Below are 21141 nucleotides of genomic sequence, written 5' to 3'. Positions count from 1 at the left end.
GAATGGAATGATATTGTGCCCCGGTTTTATTCTAAGTTTTATCTTCCAAGTGAAATTCACAAGGATCGGAATCGCATATATAATTTTTGGCCTCATGATGGAGAGAGTATTGCCCAAGCGTGGGGGAGATTGAAGTCTTTAATGCTCAAATGCCCCATTCATGAGCTTCCTGGTAATATTATTATTGATAATTTCTATGCAAGACTTTCTTTTGAAGACAAGACCTTGCTGGATACTTCTTGTTCTGGATCATTCACGCGCAATAAGGAAGAGTTTAAAAGGGACCTTCTCAATCGGATGCAGGAAAATACTGAAGGATGGGAGAACGACAAAGATAGAGAATCAGGTATAAATTATGATTATAAATGCATTGAAGCTTTTATGGATACTGATAAATTTCGTAATATGAGTGCTACTTATGGTCTTGATTCTCAAGTTGCTGCAAATCTTTATAAAGCTTTTGCCTCTCATTATGAATTGCCTAAGAAGAATTTTGATAAGTATCATGAACCGTATAAAGATAAAATTGATTCATCTATTAATAAATGCGTTGTAGTTGAAACTGTTGATCATGTTATTCCTGAAGCTTATATTGAAAAAACTCCCTTCCCTGCTAAAATGAAGGAGTACTCTGTTATAAATAGTGCGGTTCATAAAAGTGAAAAGAAACCTATAGATCGAACCTGAAGAACAAATAAAAGTTGAACCTGCTGTTGCAATAGTTAAAGATCTTGTGACTGAAAATGTGGAGGATGGTCATATTATTTTCTGTGAAGATGCTTCTAATATTGTTTCACATCCTAATAAACCCAAGCCAGCTAGTGTTCCTATGCTATCTGTTAGAATTGGTGATCATTTCTATTATGGTTTATGTGATATTGGTGCAAGTATTAGTGCTATTCCTTATGAGCTTTACACGGAGATTATGCACGAAATTGGTTCTTGTGAACTTGAAGATATTGATGTGGTTATTCAGCTGGCTAATAGAGAAACTATTTCTCCAATTGGTATTGTTCGAGATGTGGAAGTTCTATGCGGTAAGATTAAATATCCTGCTGACTTTTTGGTACTTGGTTCTGCTGCTAGTGAATATTGTCCTATCATTTTCGGTAGACCTTTTCTAAATACTTGTGGAGCTATTATAGATTGCAAGAAAGAGAAAATTTTGACTAAATTTGCTGGTGAATCTTATGAGTTTAACTTCTCTAAATTTACCAAAACTCCTTATAAAACTGATTTGCCTAATAATGATTTTAAAATGGAACAGTGTGCATCTATTGTTCTTGTTCCTAATAATCCTTTGCAGCAACATTTGGAGAATAGCGAGAGTGAAGTTTTTAGGAAAGAAAGAGATGAGCTTGAGGAATTTTTTCTTCGCCAACCTATTCTTAAGCATGATTTACCGGTGGAAGATCTGGGTACAACACCACCACCAAAGGAAGATCCTGTCTTTGATTTAAAACCTTTGCCTGATAATCTAAAATATGCTCATATTGATGATAAGAAAATATATCCTGTTATTATTAGTTCTAAGCTTACAGAGTTTGAAGAAGAAAGGTTATTGGAAATATTGAAGAAACACCGAGGAGCTATTGGCTACACTCTTGATGATTTGAAGGGGATTTCTCCCTCTATTTGCCAACACGCCATTAATATGGAAGATGATGCGAAGCCTGTTGTTGAACCTCAGCGTCGTCTAATTCCCAAGATGAAGGATGTGGTAAGAAATGAGGTATTAAGACTTCTTGAAGCTGGTATTATATATCCTATTGCTGATAGTAGATGGGTTAGTCATGTGCATTGTGTTCCTAAGAAAGGAGGAATGACTGTTCTGCCTAATGATAATGATGAGCTCATACCTCAAAGAGTAGTTGTAGGGTATAGAATGTGCATTGATTATCGAAAAGTTAATAAGGTTACTAAGAAAGATCATTACCCTTTGCCTTTTATTGATCAAATGTTAGAAAGGTTATCTAAAAATACTCATTTTTGTTTTCTTGATGGTTATTCTGGGTTTTCTCAAATTGCTGTTAAAACTAAGGATCAAGAGAAAACCACTTTCACTTGTCCCTATGGAACTTATGCTTATAGACGTATGCCTTTTGGTTTATGTAATGCTCCTGCTACTTTTCAAAGATGCATGTCTGCTATTTTTCATGGCTTTTGCGAGAGTATTGTAGAGGTATTCATGGATGATTTTTCTGTCTATGGGAATTCTTTTGATAATTGCTTGCGGAACCTTGATAAAGTTTTGCAGAGATGTGAAGAAACTAACCTTGTTCTTAATTGGGAGAAATGCCACTTTATGGTTAATGAAGGAATTGTATTGGGACATAAAATTTCGGAGAGAGGTATTGAAGTTGATAGAGCTAAAGTTGAAGCAATTGAGAAGATGCCCTATCCTAGGAATGTTAAAGGTATTCGTAGTGTTCTTGGTCATGCTGGGTTTTATAGGAGGTTTATTAAAGACTTCTCCAAGATTTCAAAGCCTCTTACTAATCTTCTTCAAAAAGATGTACCTTTCGTTTTTGATGATGATTGTAAGGAAGCTTTTGAAACTCTAAAGTAGGCCTTAACAACCGCTCCTATAGTTGAACCTCCTGATTGGAACTTACCATTTGAAATTATGTGTGATGCTAGTGATTTTGCTGTAGGCGCTGTTCTTGGACAGCGAGTAAACAAAAAATTGAATGTTATTTATTATGCTAGTAAAACTCTTGATGCTGCTCAAAGAAATTATGCTACTACTGAAAAAGAATTGTTAGTTGTAGTCTTTGCTTGTGATAAGTTTAGATCTTATATTGTTGATTCAAAAGTTACTATTCATACTGATCATGCTGCAATCAGATACCTTATGCAAAAGAAAGATGCTAAGCCAAGGCTTATTAGATGGGTACTTCTGTTGCAAGAATTTGATTTACATATTGTAGATAGGAAAGGTGCTGATAATCCTGTTGCTGATAATTTGTCTAGATTGGAAAACATTGCTTATGATCCTGTTCCTGTTAATGATAGTTTTCCAAATGAACAATTGGCTGCAATAAAGGTGAGTTCGCGAGACAGTCCTTGGTATGCTGATTATGCTAACTTTATTGTTTCCAAGTATTTGCCTCCAACCTTTTCAGCTCAGCAAAGGAGGAAATTCTTTTATGACTTGAGGCATTATTTCTGGGATGACCCACACTTATATAAAGAAGGAGTGGATGGTATTCTGCGAAGATGTGTTCCCGAATATGAACAACAAGAGATATTGAGTAAATGTCATGGTAGTGCCTACGGAGGACATCACGCCGGAGAAAGAACCGCGCAAAAGGTTCTGCAATCAGGTTTTTATTGGCCGACTCTCTTCAAAGATGCAAGAAAGTTTATCTTATCTTGTGATGAATGTCAAAGGGTTGGTAATATCTCCAGACGCAATGAAATGCCTATGAATTATACTCTTGTTATTGAACCGTTTGATTGTTGGGGATTTGACTTCATGGGACCTTTTCCCTCTTCAGAAGGTAACACTCATATACTTGTTGCTGTTGATTATGTTACTAAATGTGTGGAAGCCATACCTACAAAAAGTGCTGATGGTGAGATCTCTTTAAGAATGCTTTTAGATATTATTTTTCCTAGATTTGGAGTTCCTAGATATATTATGACTGATGGAGGTTCTCATTTTATTCATGGTGGTTTTAGAAAAACTCTTGCTAAATATGGTATTAATCATAGAATTGCTTCCGCTTATCATCCTCAAACTAGTGGGCAAGTAGAATTATCAAATAGAGAGATTAAATCTATCTTGGAAAAGACTGTTAATAAAACTAGAAAGAATTGGGCTAGTAAATTGAAGGATGCACTATGGGCTTATAGAACTGCTTATAAAAATCCCATGGGAATGTCACCTTATAAAATGGTTTATGGAAAAGGTTGTCATTTACCTTTAGAACTAGAGCACAAAGCTTATTGGGCAGTTAGAGAATTAAATAAAGATCCTAAACTTGCCGGTAATAGTTGTTGCAATTGAGTTCTCCAGATGAATGGAGAAGTTAAGCCTATGAAAACGCTAAACTCTTTAAAGAGAAAGTTAAGAAATGGTATGATAGAAGGATTATCAAAAGAGAATTTAATATTGGGGATAAAGTCCTATTGTATCGGTCTCGTCTCAGATTCTTTGCAGGGAAATTACTCTCGAAGTGGGAAGGACCATATGTTGTCGAGGAGGTGTATCGTTCAGGAGCAATTAAAATTAGCTCTCTCCAAGGCAATGCCACGCAAGTGGTGAATGGACAAAGACTCAAGCATTATATCTCAGGTGATTCATATAATGTAGATGTTGATATTATTCGAGTGGAAACACCGGAGGCCTTCATCAAAGGACAAATCGACAGTCCGCCAGAACTCGACTTTGAATAGGTAACAGTACTGGTAATAAAAAGTTCGCAATTTACTTTCCGAACAATATTTTCGCTATTTTTGGAAAATATGAAAAATTACGAGATCGAAACGGAGTGGAGGAGACGCACGAGGGATTGCTGCCATAGGCCGGCGCGGGCCCCTGCTAGGCTGCGCCGCCCTATGTGCTGGCCGCCTCGTCGCCCCTTTCCAACTCTGGTTCGACCTGGTACTTTCCTTTTGTCGTGAAATTTTTTGCTATATAATCCCCCGGATCCCTGGAGGTCCGTATATCGTTTTCTCGACGTGTTTTGTTTCGAGCTGTTTCTGCCAGGATCTCTTTTCGGTCTAGAAGCACCATGGTCTCCAAGAACAAGGGCAATGAGCTTTCGGATGAGGATAATCAAGATCTTGAGTGGAAAGAGGAGGACAAGAGCGTCAAGGAAGAAGATGAAGAAGAGGTGGAGGAAGACTCGCGTGCACACTCGCGTGCTACCATCGCAAGCGTCAAGGTGGTGGAAAACCCCTTCAGTGCAAACAAGAGCGCAAGAATTCGCACCGGAGGAGGGGTTCCACGTCATTACCTAGCTCCGAAGACATCTTTCTCAGGCACTCACCATCCCTTCCGCAATCTAATTTTCAATAATCAAATTGAAAGGATTCCCAGGGCAGCATTGCCTAGCAATTGGGATATAGATCGTTCTAACACTGCAGGAAGGATGAAGCCTGAGGGTGAAGAGTGGGGAAATAACTCCAAGAGTTGGGACTCGCCGTCGGACATACTTCTTAACCGCGTCGAGCACAATTCGGAGATGATTCGCAACCTCACGTACAAGATTGATGAGCTTCAGGAGCTTGTTGAGAAGCTTGTCAGGAATTCATCACCACCATCGCCAAAGGAGTAATTCGTCATCGGTATTGGCATCCCCTTGGTTTGTTCCAAGCTTGGGGGAGTGCCGCGGTATCACATCATCACTATCTTTTACTTTTTACTGTCAAGTAGTGTCATATCATGAGTAGGGAAGTTATCATATAAGATGGGTTGCAGTTTGGAAGTATCTCTCCTTTAGTTAGTCGTCTATGTATCCCTTGGTGTGAGTTATCGTTATGGAATATTAATGAGAAGTCTTATCATTTACATATTGCACATCTTATTTTAGTTTGCAATCTCTATTATATGATTTACCTTGTTGATAGTATTGGTATCACTTTGGGAGCATTGAATAAATCAATTTGGTTTTGGCAAACTTAGCATTGGTCAATAGCAACAACACTTTGAGTTTTAAGCAGAAAAGAGAAATACATGTAGTTGTTTCATTGTGTTTCTTTCTTGTTAGCTCATAACTTATTATTCTGAAGATTAAACTGTTTGTGCTTACAAGGAAGATGCATGATTGTTTCTATCACATGTATATTTGTTTGTTTCCTTCAACTCTTATGCTTGCTAATTAACCTTGCTAGCCAAAGACCTGTACTGAGAGGGAATACTTCTCGTGCATCCAAACCTTAACCCAAACCTATGCCATTTGTGTCCACCATACCTACCTACTACATGGTATTTCCTGCCATTCCAAGTAAATACTTTGTGTGCTACCTTTAAACAATTCAAAATTTACTATCTCTTATTTGTGTCAATGTTTTATAGCTCATGAGGAAGTATGTGGTGTTTTATCTTTCAATCTTGTTGGGCAACTTTCACCAATGGACTAGTGGCTTCATCCGCTTATCCAATAATTTTGCAAAAAGAGCTGGCAATGGGATTCCCAGTCCCAAATTAACTAAACTAAATAGACACTCCTCCATGGTATGTGATTGATGGACGGCACCCGAAGGATTCGGTTAGCCATGGCTTGTGTAAGCAAAGGTTGGGGGGAGTGTCATCATAATAAAACTAAAATAAAAAGGCACTCCTTCATGGTATGAGATTGTTGGCAGGCACCCGAGGATTCGGTTAGCCATGGTTTGTGAAAGAAAGGTTGGAAGGAGTGCCACACAAAATAAAAATAAAATGGGAGCCGCTCTTTGAAGGTTGTCTGGCAAGGGGGTTAGAGTACCCGCTACCAGTCGTTGACAACAACAAACACCTCTCAAAATGTTACTTTTATTCTCTTTATATGATTTCAAAACTGAAAAAGCTCTAGCACATGATTTAATCCCTGCTTCCCTCTGCGAAGGGCCTGTCTTTTACTTTATGTTGAGTCAGTAAACCTATTTCCCTCCATCTCAAGCAAGCATTTGAGTAGTTGTGATCAAACCATTATACTGTGATTTACTACATCATGTCTTTTATTTTTCCTTGTTTATGTACAAGTTTTATCTGAATGAATATAGCTTTGCACGTTATCAATGATCATGAGGAGACTATTATGATTGAGTATGCAAGTTGGGCCATATAAACTTTAACATGAGAACGCTGCTCAATGAGATAAGTATAATCTGTTAATTGTTCTCTGACCAAGAACGAAGTTTGCCATCACCAACTATGATTTCTTATGCACCTTTATTTGTGATTACCTTACACTTGTTTCAAGTTGAATTATATGAAGGAGTTGTTTACTAGAATGTCTTGTGTGAATGAATATGATGCTTCTTGTCCGTATTTTATTTATCGACTCTTCACTCTATAAACATGTGGTCCTGTTTACCGAGTTCAGTTTCGCTTGGGGACAAGCGAAGTCTAAGCTTGGGGGGAGTTGATACGTCCAATTTGCATCACTATTTTGTATCATAATTTGCTGTTATTCATTGATATATTTCATATTTGGACATAATACTTATGTTATTTCATCTATTTTGCATGTTTCATGATTATTGGAGGATCGAGCACCGGAGCCAGGATTCTGCTGGAAAAACACCGTCAGAATGCAATATTTCGGAAGATCAACAGCTGATGGAAATTATACCAAAAATCCTATTTTTCCAGATGACGAAGGAAGCCAGAAGGGGGAGCCGTGGGGACCCGAGGTGGGCCCAGACCATAGGCCGGCGCGGCCCATGGCCTGGCCGCGCCGCCCAGTGAGGAGGGGGGCCCACAGCCCCTCTCGCCTCCTTTTCTTCGTGAAATCCTTCGTCCCGAAGACCTAAGCCACAGAGGGTACCTCGCGAAGAGTTACAGCCGCCTCTGCGGGGCGGAGAACACCAGAGAGAAAAGAGCTCTCCGGCGGGCTGAGATCCGCCGGGGAAATTCCCTCCCGGAGGGGGAAATCGACGCCATCGTCACCGTCATCGAGCTGGACATCATCTCCATCACCATCATCATCATCTCCACCATCATCACCGCCGTCTCCACCGCTGGATGATACGCGTACAACACGCGTCCATTGGGAACCCCAAGAGGAAGGTGTGATGCGTACAACGGCAAGTTTTCCCTCAGTATGAAACCAAGGTTTAATCGAACCAGTAGGAGCCAAGAAGCACGTTGAAGGTTGATGGTGGCGAGATGTAGTGCGGCGCAACACCAGGGATTCCGGCGCCAACGTGGAACCTGCACAACACAAACCAAGTACTTTGCCCCAACGAAACAGTGAGGTTGTCAATCTCACCGGCTTGCTGTAACAAAGGATTAGATGTATAGTGTGGATGATGATTGTTTGCAGAAAACAGTAGAACAAGTATTGCAGTAGATTGTATTTCAGTAAAGAGAATTGGACCGGGGTCCACAGTTCACTAGAGGTGTCTCTCCCATAAGATAAACAGCATGTTGGGTGAACAAATTACAGTTGGGCAATTGACAAATAAAGAGGGCATGACCATGCACATACATATTATGATGAGTATTGTGAGATTTAATTGGGCATTACGACAAAGTACATAGACCGCTATCCAGCATGCATCTATGCCTAAAAAGTCCACCTTCAAAGTTATCATCCGAACCCCTCCAGTATTAAGTTGCTAACAACGAGACAATTGCATTAAGTATTGCGCGTAATGTAATCGGTAACTACATCCTCGAACATAGCACCAATGTTTTATCCCTAGTGGCAACAAGACATCCATAATCTTAGAGATTTCTGTCACTTCCCAGTTCACGGAGACATGAACCCACTATCGAGCATAAATACTCCCTCTTGGAGTTACAAGCATCTACTTGGCCAGAGCATCTACTAGTAACGGAGAGCATGCAAGATCATAAACAACACATAGACATGAATTGATAATCAACATAACATAGTATTCTCTATTCATCGGATCCCAACAAACGCAACATATAGAATTACAGATAGATGATCTTGATCATGTTCGGCAGCTCACAAGACCCGACAATTAAGCACAATGGGGAGAAGACAACCATCTAGCTACTGCTATGGACCCATAGTCCAGGGGTAGACTACTCACTCATCACTCCGGAGGCGACCATGGCGGCGTAGAGTCCTCCGGGAGATGATTCCCCTCTCCGGCAGGGTGCCGGAGGCGATCTCCTGAATCCCCGAGATGGGATTGGCGGCGGCGGCGTCTCTGGAAGGTTTTCCGTATCGTGGCTCTCGGTACTGGGGGTTTCGCGACGAAGGCTATTTGTAGGCGGAAGGGCAGGTCAGGGGGCCACACGAGGGCCCCACACTACAGGTCGGCGCGGCCAGGGCTTGGGCCGCGCCGCTCTAGGGTGTGGCCACCTCGTGGCCCCACTTCGTCTCCTCTTTGGTCTTGTGGAAGCTTCGTGGCAAAATAGGACCCTGGGCGTTGATTTCGTCCAATTCTGAGAATATTTCCTTACTAGGATTTCTGAAACCAAAAACAGCAGAAAACAGCAACTGGCACTTCGGCATCTTGTTAATAGGTTAGTTCCAGAAAATGCACGAATATGACATAAAGTGTGCATAAAACATGTAGATAACATCAATAATGTGGCATGGAACATAAGAAATTATCGATACGTCGGAGACGTATCAGCATCCCCAAGCTTAGTTCCTGCTCGTCCCGAGCAGGTAAACGATAAACAAAGATAATTTCTGGAGTGACATGCCATCATAATCTTGATCATACTATTTGTAAAGCATATGAGCTGAGATCAAATCATTCAAAGCAAGTATCTATATTGACATAAGAGATGATAATGCAAGAGTTAGACAAGCTAAAAGTTTTCATGAACTATTGCTTTAAAGACATGCAACCGTACAAAGTTCATTAAAGATGTATTAAGTATTCAGCATAGAAGTTCTATCCTTCATTCCAAACATCAAGTAAATTTTCACAACATAAGAAGGATTCAGTCAAGTAAACATAAACATGAACGTCATGAATCAACTGTTTCGAAGTCTACTCAACCGGTGAGCGCAAGCATTTGGTATTAGCACCAGGATGTTATGGCATAAAGAACGTTAATGGGGGTTTGGAAGGCCAAATGGAAGAAAGGCTTGCAAAGCTGTAAATGACCATTAGACAAGAGGAAGCCTTATGATCGATGCTATGCAAGGAGTAGTGATTGCCATGCAACGGATGCACATAGAGCTATATGTGTATGAAAGCTCTCCAATGGAACTAGTGGGGGTGCATCCAACTTGGTTGCTCACGAAGACCTAGAGCACTTTTGAGGAGGCTCATCATTGGAATATACAACCCAAGTTCTATAGTGTAAATTCCCCACATAGTTATACTAGTAAAACATGAAAACTCTCTCATATGAATGTAGGTGCTGAACATGAGCACAAATGATGACTATGAATAATGCGGGTGCTAAAACATGAGCACAAGTGTGGATAAAAGATAGTAATGCTGCCCCCTTTTTTCTTTATTCTCTTTTTTCTTTTTTCTTTTTTTTTCCTTTTCTTTTTTCTTTCTTTTCATTTTTTCTTTCTTCTCTTTTTCTTTTCTTTTTGATGGCCTCCACGGCTCTTTTCATTTTTAGGGGCAACATCCTAATATGACAACACACTTTTTGGTACAAATAACTCATAATGAATGAAACATGATGTATGAAACTGTATGCCTCTGCCAGTGTAGCAGGATGTGCAATGATCTAGCGTAACATGGGTAAACCACACATCAGCTGTATATGATCATGCAAAGCAATATATAAATAATAAATGACAACATGGCATGTAATGTAAAATGGATGTTGCATGGCAATATATCTCGGAACAGCTATGGAAATGCTGTGGTAGGTAGGTATGGTGGCTGTTTTGAGGAGATGTATGGGCTTATGTGTAGGAGAACAAGAGAAAGTTCTCCCACGGGTTTGGATGTACCGGCGAAGTATGCACAATTCTCAATGTGAGCAAAAGGCAATGCACAGTACCGAAGAGGCTAGCAAATTTGGATGGTGGAAGTGCCAAAAACCGTAGCTTAACATTAGTCAAAAAGAACTCACAAGCTTATTGCAAACAACTAGCAGGTTCATCATTAAGAGCATGATTAAAATTTACTCCAAGGAGGGCCATTCACGGTGGCACAAGTACCCCGCTAGCTCCCTCGACCTTCAGCACAACTTAGTTATTACGATAAACTCTCAGACATGGAAAGCTATCAAGTCCAACTACGCCTTCAACTATTTAAATAGAGTTTGTAGTACGACACAAGCTTAAAGACAACAATCCACTACTAATTTTAACTCATTTATCCAGCAAGCCTTACCATCTAAATATCTCAAAACATTTGCAAAGAATCAAGTTATCAAAGCTCAATGTTCTACAAGTATTTTATTATTCACTACCACATGCAATATTTCCCGTTTCCAACCATACAACAATTTAACGAAGAAGAAACTTCGCCATGAATATTATGAGTAAAGCCTAAGGACATACTTGTCCATATGCTACAGCGGAGCGTGTCTCTCTCCCACAAAGTGAATGCTAGGATCCATTTTATTCAAACAAAACAAAAACAAAAACATACCGACGCTCCAAGCAAAGCACATAAGCTGTGATGGAATAAAAATATAGTTTCAGGGGAGGAACCTGATAATGTTGTCGATGAAGAAGGGGATGCCTTGGGCATCCCCAAGCTTAAACGCTTGAGTCTTCTTGATATATGCAGGGGTGAACCACCGGGGCATCCCCAAGCTTAGAGCTTTCACTCTCCTTGATCATGTTGTATCATCTCCCTCTCTTGATCCTTGAAAACTTCCTCCACACCAAACTTAGAACAACTCATTAGAGGGTTAGTGCACAATCAAAATATACATGTTCAGAGGTGACATAATCATTCTTAATACTTCTGGACATTGCACAAAGCTACTGAAAGTCAATGGAATCAAAATATCCATCGAACATAACAAAACAGGCAATGAGAAATAAAAGGCAGAATCTGTCAAAACAGAACAGTTCGTATTGACGAATTTTATCAAGGCACCATACTTGCTCAAATGAAAATGCTCAAATTGAATGAAAGTTGCGTACATATCTGAGGATCACTCACGTAAATTGGCATAATTTTCTGAATTACCTACAGAGAAAACAGCCCAGATTCGTGACAGCAAAGAAATCTGTTTCTGCGCAGTAATCCAAATCTAGTATGAACTTTACTATCAACGACTTTACTTGGCACAACAAAACACTAAACTAAGATAAGGAGAGGTTGCTACAGTAGTAAACAACTTCCAAGACACAAAATAAAAACCAAATACTGTAGTAAAAACATGGGTTGTCTCCCATAAGCGCTTTTCTTTAACGCCTTTCAGCTAGGCGCAGAAAGTGTGTATCAAGTATTATCGAAGGATGGTGCATCTTTATCATGAGCTCCCCCGTCCGTAGTGGTACTAAGGGCTTTGTCAATTTTAGGCCTATAATAATACTTCTTTGGTTTAGGCACTTTAGAGACATACATAAACTTTTGCTCCTTACCCACATAAGCTTTCTCCTTATATTTAAGAGAAGAAAATGTTGAACCCAAGGTTCCCATAGCTTTTTCAAGTTCGTCAATCCTATTGCTTTGATCATCATGGACAACACAAGTTCCTAGGACACTAATTCTTTCATCAATTTCTCCTAAGGATTTATCAAGTTCATCAGTTTTATCAAGTAACATCTCCAATTTAGCTTCAATACTTGGAAATTTTTTCTCTATGGTTTCCAATTTTTTCATAACATCTTCAAGAGAGATTTCAGTTTTAACTTCATCGACAGGGGGTATTCCAAATAGACTCTCAATAATGCAGCTAGCTTCTAATGCAGGAGTACTTAGGAAGTTACCTTTCGCGAGACTATCAAGAACATACCTATTCCAGCTAGAGATACCAACATAAAAATTCCTGAGTAGGATAGTGGTGGAGTGTTTCTTAATGCACCTATTATGGGCATCACTAATTCTATACCAAGCATCTCTTAAACATTCTCCCCCTCGTTGCTTAAACGTACGAACTTCAACTTCAGGATTACTCATTTTAGCAACAGTAAATAAAGCAAACTAGATAAAGTAAATGCAAGTAACTAATTTTTTTGTGTTTTTGATATAGCAAACAAGATAGCAAATAAAGTAAAACTAGCAACTAATTTTTCTGTATTTTGATATAGTGCAGCAAACCAAGTAGTAAATAAACTAAGCAAGACAAAAACAAAGTAAAGATATTGGGATGTGGAGACTCCCCTTGCAGCGTGTCTTGATCTCCCCGGCAACGGCGCCAGAAAAAGTGCTTGATACGCGTACAGCACGCGTCCGTTGGGAACCCCAAGAGGAAGGTGTGATGCGTACAGCGGCAAGTTTTCCCTCAGTATGAAACCAAGGTTTAATCGAACCAGTAGGAGCCAAGAAGCACGTTGAAGGTTGATGGCGGCGAGATGTAGTGCGACGCAACACCAGGGATTCCGGCGCCAACGTGGAACCTGCACAACACAAACCAAGTACTTTGCCCCAACGAAACAGTGAGGTTGTCAATCTCACCGGCTTGCTGTAACAAAGGATTAGATGTATAGTGTGGATGATGATTGTTTGCAGAAAACAGTAGAACAAGTATTGCAGTAGATTGTATTTCAGTAAAGAGAATTGGACCGGGGTCCACAGTTCACTAGAGGTGTCTCTCCCATAAGATAAACAACATGTTGGGTGAACAAATTACAGTTGGGCAATTGACAAATAAAGAGGGCATGACCATGCACATACATATTATGATGAGTATTGTGAGATTTAATTGGGCATTACGACAAAGTACATAGACCGCTATCCAGCATGCATCTATGCCTAAAAGTCCACCTTCAAAGTTATCATCCGAACCCCTCCGTATTAAGTTGCTAACAACAGATAATTGCATTAAGTATTGCGCGTAATGTAATCAGTAACTACATCCTCGAACATAGCACCAATGTTTTATCCCTAGTGGCAACAGCACATCCATAATCTTAGAGATTTCTGTCACTTCCCCAGATTCACGGAGACATGAACCCACTATCGAGCATAAATACTCCCTCTTGGAGTTACAAGCATCTACTTGGCCAGAGCATCTACTAGTAACGGAGAGCATGCAAGATCATAAACAACACATAGACATGAATTGATAATCAACATAACATAGTATTCTCTATTCATCGGATCCCAATAAACGCAACATATATAATTACAGATAGATGATCTTGATCATGTTCGGCAGCTCACAAGACCCGACAATTAAGCACAATGGGGAGAAGACAACCATGTAGCTACTGCTATGGACCCATAGTCCAGGGGTAGACTACTCACTCATCACTCCGGAGGCGACCATGGCGGCGTAGAGTCCTCCGGGAGATGATTCCCCTCTCCGGCAGGGTGCCGGAGGCGATCTCCTGAATCCCCCGAGATGGGATTGGCGGCGGCGGCGTCTCTGGAAGGTTTTCCGTATCGTGGCTCTCGGTACTGGGGGTTTCGCGACGAAGACTATTTGTAGGCGGAAGGGCAGGTCAGGGGGCCACACGAGGGCCCCACACTACAGGTCGGCGCGGCCAGGGCTTGGGCCGCGCCGCTCTAGGGTGTGGCCACCTCGTGGCCCCACTTCGTCTCCTCTTCGGTCTTCTGGAAGCTTCGTGGTAAAATAGGACCCTGGGCGTTGATTTCGTCCAATTCCGAGAATATTTCCTTACTAGGATTTCTGAAACCAAAAACAGCAGAAACAAGAATCGCACTTCGGCATCTTGTTAATAGGTTAGTTCCAGAAAATGCACGAATATGACATAAAGTGTGCATAAAACATGTAGATAACATCAATAATGTGGCATGGAACATAAGAAATTATCGATACATCGGAGACGTATCACTGGACATCGTCACCGCCATAGCAATTTGGGTTTGATCTTGATTGTTTGATAGGGGAAACTCTCCCGGTATTAAATTCTACTTGTTATTGATGCTATTGAGTGAAACCGTTGAACCAAGGTTTATGTTCAGATTGTTATTTGTCATCATATCACCTCTGATCATGTTTCATATGATGTCTCGTGAGTAGTTCGTTTAGTTCTTGAGGACATGGGTGAAATCTAAATGTTAGTAGTGAAGTATGGTTGAGTAATATTTAATGTTATGATATTTAAGTTGTGGTGTTATTCTTCTAGTGGTGTCGTGTGAACGTCGACTACACGACACTTCACCTTTATGGGCCTAGGGGAATGCATCTTGTACTCGTTTGCCAATTGCGGGGTTGCCGGAGTGACAGAAACCTAAGCCCCCGTTGGTATATCGATGCAGGAGGGATAGCAGGATCTCAGAGTTTAAGGCTGTGGTTAGATTTATCTTAATTACTTTCTTGTAGTTGCGGATGCTTGCAAGGGGTATAATCACAAGTATGTATTAGTCCTAGGAAGTGCGGTACATTAGCACAGGTTCACCCACACAACACTTATCAAAACAATGAAGATTAATTAGCCGTATGTAGCGAAAGCACTAGACTAAAATCCCGTGTGTCCTCGAGAATGTTTGGTCATTATAAGTAAACAAACCGGCTTGTCCTTTTTGCTAAAAAGGATTGGGCCACTCGCTGTAATAGTTACTCTCGCACTTTACTTACTCGTACTTTATTTATCTGTTACATCAAAACCCCCTGAATACTTGTCTGTGAGCATTTACAGTGAATCCTTCATCGAAACTGCTTGTCAACACCTTCTGCTCCTCGTTGGGTTCGACACTCTTTCTTATCGAAGATACTACGATACACCCCCCTATACTTGTGGGTCATCACATCATGCCGGAGATAGAACCGCGCAAAAGGTTCTACAATCAGGTTTTTATTGGCCAACTCTCTTCAAAGATGCAAGGAAGTTTATTTTATCTTGTGATGAGTGTCAAAGGGTTGGTAATATCTCCAGACGCAATGAAATGCCTATGAATTATACTCTTGTTATTGAACCGTTCGATTGTTGGGGATTTGACTTCATGGGACCTTTTCCCTCTTCAGAAGGTAACACTCATATACTTGTTGCTGTTGATTATGTTACTAAATGGGTGGAAGCCATACCTACAAAAAGTGCTGATGGTGAGACCTCTTTAAGAATGCTTTTAGATATTATTTTTCCTAGATTTGGAGTTCCTAGATATATTATGACTGATGGAGGTTCTCATTTTATTCATGGTGGTTTTAGAAAAACTCTTGCTAAATATGGTATTAATCATAGAATTGCTTCCGCTTATCATCCTCAAACTAGTGGGCAAGTAGAATTATCAAATAGAGAGATTAAATCTATCTTGGAAAAGACTGTTAATAAAACTAGAAAGAATTGGGCTAGTAAATTGAAGGATGCACTATGGGCTTATAGAACTGCTTATAAAAATCCCATTGGAATGTCACCTTATAAAATGGTTTATGGGAAAGCTTGTCATTTACCTTTAGAACTAGAGCACAAAGCTTATTGGGCAGTTAGAGAATTAAATAAAGATCCTAAACTTGCCGGTAATAAGAGGTTGGTGCAATTGAGTTCTCTAGATGAATGGAGAAGTGAATCTTATGAAAATGCTAAACTCTTTAAAGAGAAAGTTAAAAAATGGCATGATAGAAGGATTATCAAAAGAGAATTTAATATTGGGGATAAAGTCCTATTGTATCGGTCTCGTCTCAGATTCTTTGCAGGGAAATTACTCTCGAAATGGGAAGGACCATATGTTGTTGAGGAGGTGTATCGTTCAGGAGCAATTAAAATTAGCTCTCTCCAAGGCAATGCCACACAAGTGGTGAATGGACAAAGACTCAAGCATTATATCTCAGGTGATTCTTACAATGTAGATGTTGATGTTATTCGAGTGGAAACACCGGAGGCCTTCATCAAAGGACAAATTGACAGTCCGCCAGAACTCGACTTTGAATAGGTAACAGTACTGGTAATAAAAAGTTCGCAATTTACTTTCCGAACAATGTTTTTGTTGTTTTTGGAAAATATGAAAAATTACGAGATCGAAACGGAGTGGAGGAGACGCACGAGGGCGTGCCCCCATAGGCCGGCGCGGCCAGGCCTTGGCCCGCGCCGCCCTATGAGCTGGCCGCCCCGTCGCCTCTTTCCGACTCTGGTTCGACCTGGTACTTTCCTTTTGACATAAAAATTCCTGGTATATAATCCCCCGGACCCCTGGAGGTCCGTATATCGTTTTCTCGACGTGTTTTGTTTCGAGTTGTTTCTGCCAGGATTTATTCTCAATCTAGGAGCACTATGGCCTCCAACAACAAGGGCAAGGGGCTTTCGAAGGAAGAAGTGAAAAGGGTGTCGTGAAAACAAGAGCAACAAGCCGTTGGGAGTATGCAAATCTTGGTGGGATCGGTTGACACTTGACGTTCTTTTTCTCATAACTTGCAGGGACCCTTACCAACTGCTCTTAGCCTCGACTCTTTCCCTGTGTTGGAAGAAGCTCTACGGACTACCGATGAGTTTTGTGATCAATACCGGGCTCTAAGAAGATAAGTGGAGATACTCCAGGAGGAGAATTACCGACTCCGTAGAATGCTGGAATATTACTCGATTCCCATCACAAGGTCGCCACCTCCAACTTCAGATAACAATGAATCTCTTCGAGTCTTAGTGCAGAATTGCCAAACTAAGAAACTGAAGCTGAAGGAGATCTGTAAGAAGCGCGGGAGGAATTCATCACCACCATCGCCGAAGGAGTAATTCGTCATCGGTATTGGCATCCCCTTGGTTTGTTCCAAGCTTGGGGGAGTGCCGCGGTATCACATCATCACTACCTTTTACTTTTTACTGTCAAGTAGTGTCATATCATGAGTAGGGAAGTTATCATATAAGATGGGTTGCAGTGTGGAAGTATCTCTCCTTTAGTTGATTGTCTATGTATCCCTTGGTGTGAGTTATCGTTATGGAATATTAATGAGAAGTCTTATCATTTACATATTGCACATCTTATTTTAGTTTGCAATCCTTATTATATGATTGATCTTGTTATTAGTATTGGTATCACTTTGGGAGCATTGAATAAATCTATTTGGTTTTGGCAAACTTAGCATTGGTCAATAGCAACAACACTTTGAAGTTTAAGTAGAAAAGAGAAATACATGTAGTTGTTTCATTATCTTTCTTTCTTTCTTTTTAGCTCATAGTTTATTATTCTGAAGTTAAAACTGTTTGTGCTTGCAAGGAAGATGCATGGTTGTTTCTATCACATGTATATTTGTTTGTTTCCCACGACTCTTATGCTTGCTAATTAACCTTGCTAGCCAAAGACCTGTACTGAGAGGGAATACTTCTCATGCATCCAAACCTTAACCCAAACCTATGTCATTTGTGTCCACCATAACTGCCTATTACATGGTATTTCCTGCCATTCCAAGTAAATACTTCGTGTGCTACCTTTAAACAATTCAAAATTTACTATCTCTTATTTGTGTCAATGTTTTATAGCTCATGAGGAAGTATGTGGTGTTTTATCTTTCAATCTTGTTGGGCAACTTTCACCAATGGACTAGTGGCTTCATCCACTTATCCAATAACTTTGCAAAAAGAGCTGGCAATAGGATTCCCAGTCCCAAATTAATTAACCTAAATAGACACTCCTCCATGGTATGTGATTGATGGAAGGCACCCGAAGATTCGGTTAGCCATGGCTTGTGTAAGCAAAGGTTGGGGGGAGTGTCATCATAATAAAACTAAAATAAAAAGGCACTCCTTCATGGTATGAGATTGTTGGCAGGCACCCGAGGATTCGGTTAGCCATGGTTTGTGAAAGAAAGGTTGGAAGGAGTGCCACACAAAAATAAAATGGGAGCCGCTCTTTGAAGATTTGTCTGGCAAGGGGGTTAGAGTACCCGCTACCAGTCGTTGACAACAACAAACACCTCTCAAAATGTTACTTTTATTCTCTTTATATGATTTCAAAACTGAAAAAGCTCTAGCACATGATTTAATCCCTGCTTCCCTCTGCGAAGGGCCTGTCTTTTACTTTATGTTGAGTCAGTAAACCTATTTCCTTCTATCTTAAGCAAGCATTCGAGTTGTTGTGATCAAACCATTATATTGTGATTTGCTTCATCATGTCTTTTATTCTTCCTTGTTTAGTACAAGTTTTATCTAAATGAATATAGCTTTGCAAGTTATCAATGATCATGAGGAGATTATTATGATTGAGTATGCAAGTTGTGCCATATAAACCTTAACATCGTAGCTGCTCGGTAAGATAAGTATAACTTTGTTAATTGTTCTCTGACCAAGAACAAAGTTTGCCATCACCAATTATGATTTCTTATGCACCTTCATTTGTGATTACCTTATACTTGTTTCAAGTTGAATTATATGAGGAAGATGTTTACTAGAATGTCTTGTGTGAATGAATATGATGCTTCTTGTCCGTATTTTATTTATCGACTCTTCACTCTATAAACATGTGGTCCTGTTTACCGAGTTCAGTTTCGCTTGGGGACAAGTGAAGTCTAAGCTTGGGGGGAGTTGATACGTCCAATTTGCATCACTATTTTATATCATAATTTGCTGTTATTCATTGATATATTTCATATTTGGAGATAATACTTATGTTATTTCATCTATTTTGCATGTTTCATGATTATTGGAGGATCGCGCACCGGAGCCGTGGATTCTCGCCGGAAAAAGCGCCGTCAGAATGCAATATTTCGGAAGATCAACAGTTGACGGAAATTATACGAAAAATCCTATTTTTCCAGAAGACGAAGTGAGCCAGAAGGGGGAGCCGAGGGGACCCGAGGTGGGCCCACCCCATAGGCCGGCGCGGCCCAAGGCCTGGCCGCGCCGCCCTGTGAGGAGGGGGCCCACAGCCCCCTCTCGCCTCCTTTTCTTCGCGTATGCCTTCGTCCCGAAAACCTAAACTCCAGAGGGTACCTCGCGAAGAGACACAACCGCCTCTGCGGGGCGGAGAACACCAGAGAGAAAAGAGCTCTCCGGCAGGCTGAGATCCGCCAGGGAAATTCCCTCCCGGAGGGGGAAATCGACGCCATCGTCACCGTCATCGAGCTGGACATCATCTCCATCACCACCATCATCATCTTCATCATCATCACCGCCGTCTCCACCGCTGCACATCGTCACCGCTATAACAATTTGGGTTTGATCTTGATTGTTTGATAGGGGAAACTCTCCCGGTGTTGATTTCTACTTGTTATTGATGCTATTGAATGAAACCATTGAACCAAGGTTTATGTTCAGATTGTTATTCATCATCATATCACCTCTGATCATGTTCCATATGATGTCTCGTGAGTAGTTCGTTTAGTTCTTGAGGACATGGGTGAAGTCTAAATGTTAGTAGTGAAGTATGGTTGAGTAATATTCAATGTTATGATATTTAAGTTGTGGTGTTATTCTTCTAGTGGTGTCGTGTGAACGTCGACTACACGACACTTCACCTTTATGGGCCTAGGGGAATGCATCTTGTACTCGTTTGCCAATTGCGGGGTTGCCGGAGTGACAGAAACCTAAACCCCCGTTGGTATATCGATGCAGGAGGGATAGCAGGATCTCAGAGTTTAAGGCTGTGGTTAGATTTATCTTAATTACTTTCTTGTAGTTGCGGATGCTTGCAAGGGGTATAATCACAAGTATGTATTATTCCTAGGAAGGGCGGTACATTAGCACAGGTTCACCCACACAACACTTATCAAAACAATGAAGATTAATTAGCCGTATGTAGCGAAAGCATTAGACTAAAATCCCGTGTGTCCTCGAGAACGTTTGGTCATTATAAGTAAACAAACCGGCTTGTCCTTTGTGCTAAAAAGGATTGGGCCACTCGCTGCAATTGTTACTCTCGCACTTTACTTACTCGTACTTTATTCATCTGCAACATCAAAACCCCCTGAATACTTGTCTGTGAGCATTACAGTGAATCCTTCATCGAAACTGCTTGTCAACACCTTCTGCTCCTCGTTGGGATCGACATTCTTACTTATCGAAGATACTACGATACACCCCCTATACTTGTGGGTCATCAGTGTTTAAGTTTGACCTACCCCACTTTATCAATCAGACTACGTTTTGGGTGACTTGAAAACTGTGTAGTCTACGGTAGTCTGCATCTTCGGTACAAAAGTCGAAATAATCAACATCTTCCATTTATACTGATATGTGATATATCATATATCTCTGGTTTGAGATTTAGCTAATGCAATGATTAGATGTAGTTTGGTAACTCCTTTACCTTAACTAGCAAAAATCAGCGCGGCGGCACGCCGCACCAGTGTAGTGGCTGATTGTTGAAAGATTTGGTGCAAAAATATGGATACACTAAAATTATAATACATGTTTAGACTAATCCTAAACTCAGGATGGTACAATTATTTTTTTCATTATTGTTTTCACCTTGGTCTGTGAACTGGCAATAGAGAAAAACGACCACAGCAAAGCAGACAAAACTTGCTAATTTCAATCCCAGTCATAGATCATGATACTGAGAATTTGCCTTCTC

The sequence above is a fragment of the Lolium perenne genome, chromosome 1, assembly GCF_019359855.2.
Source record: "Lolium perenne isolate Kyuss_39 chromosome 1, Kyuss_2.0, whole genome shotgun sequence".
In the NCBI taxonomy this organism is placed as follows: domain Eukaryota; kingdom Viridiplantae; phylum Streptophyta; class Magnoliopsida; order Poales; family Poaceae; genus Lolium; species Lolium perenne.
Note: the sequence above shows the minus strand (reverse complement) of the source record.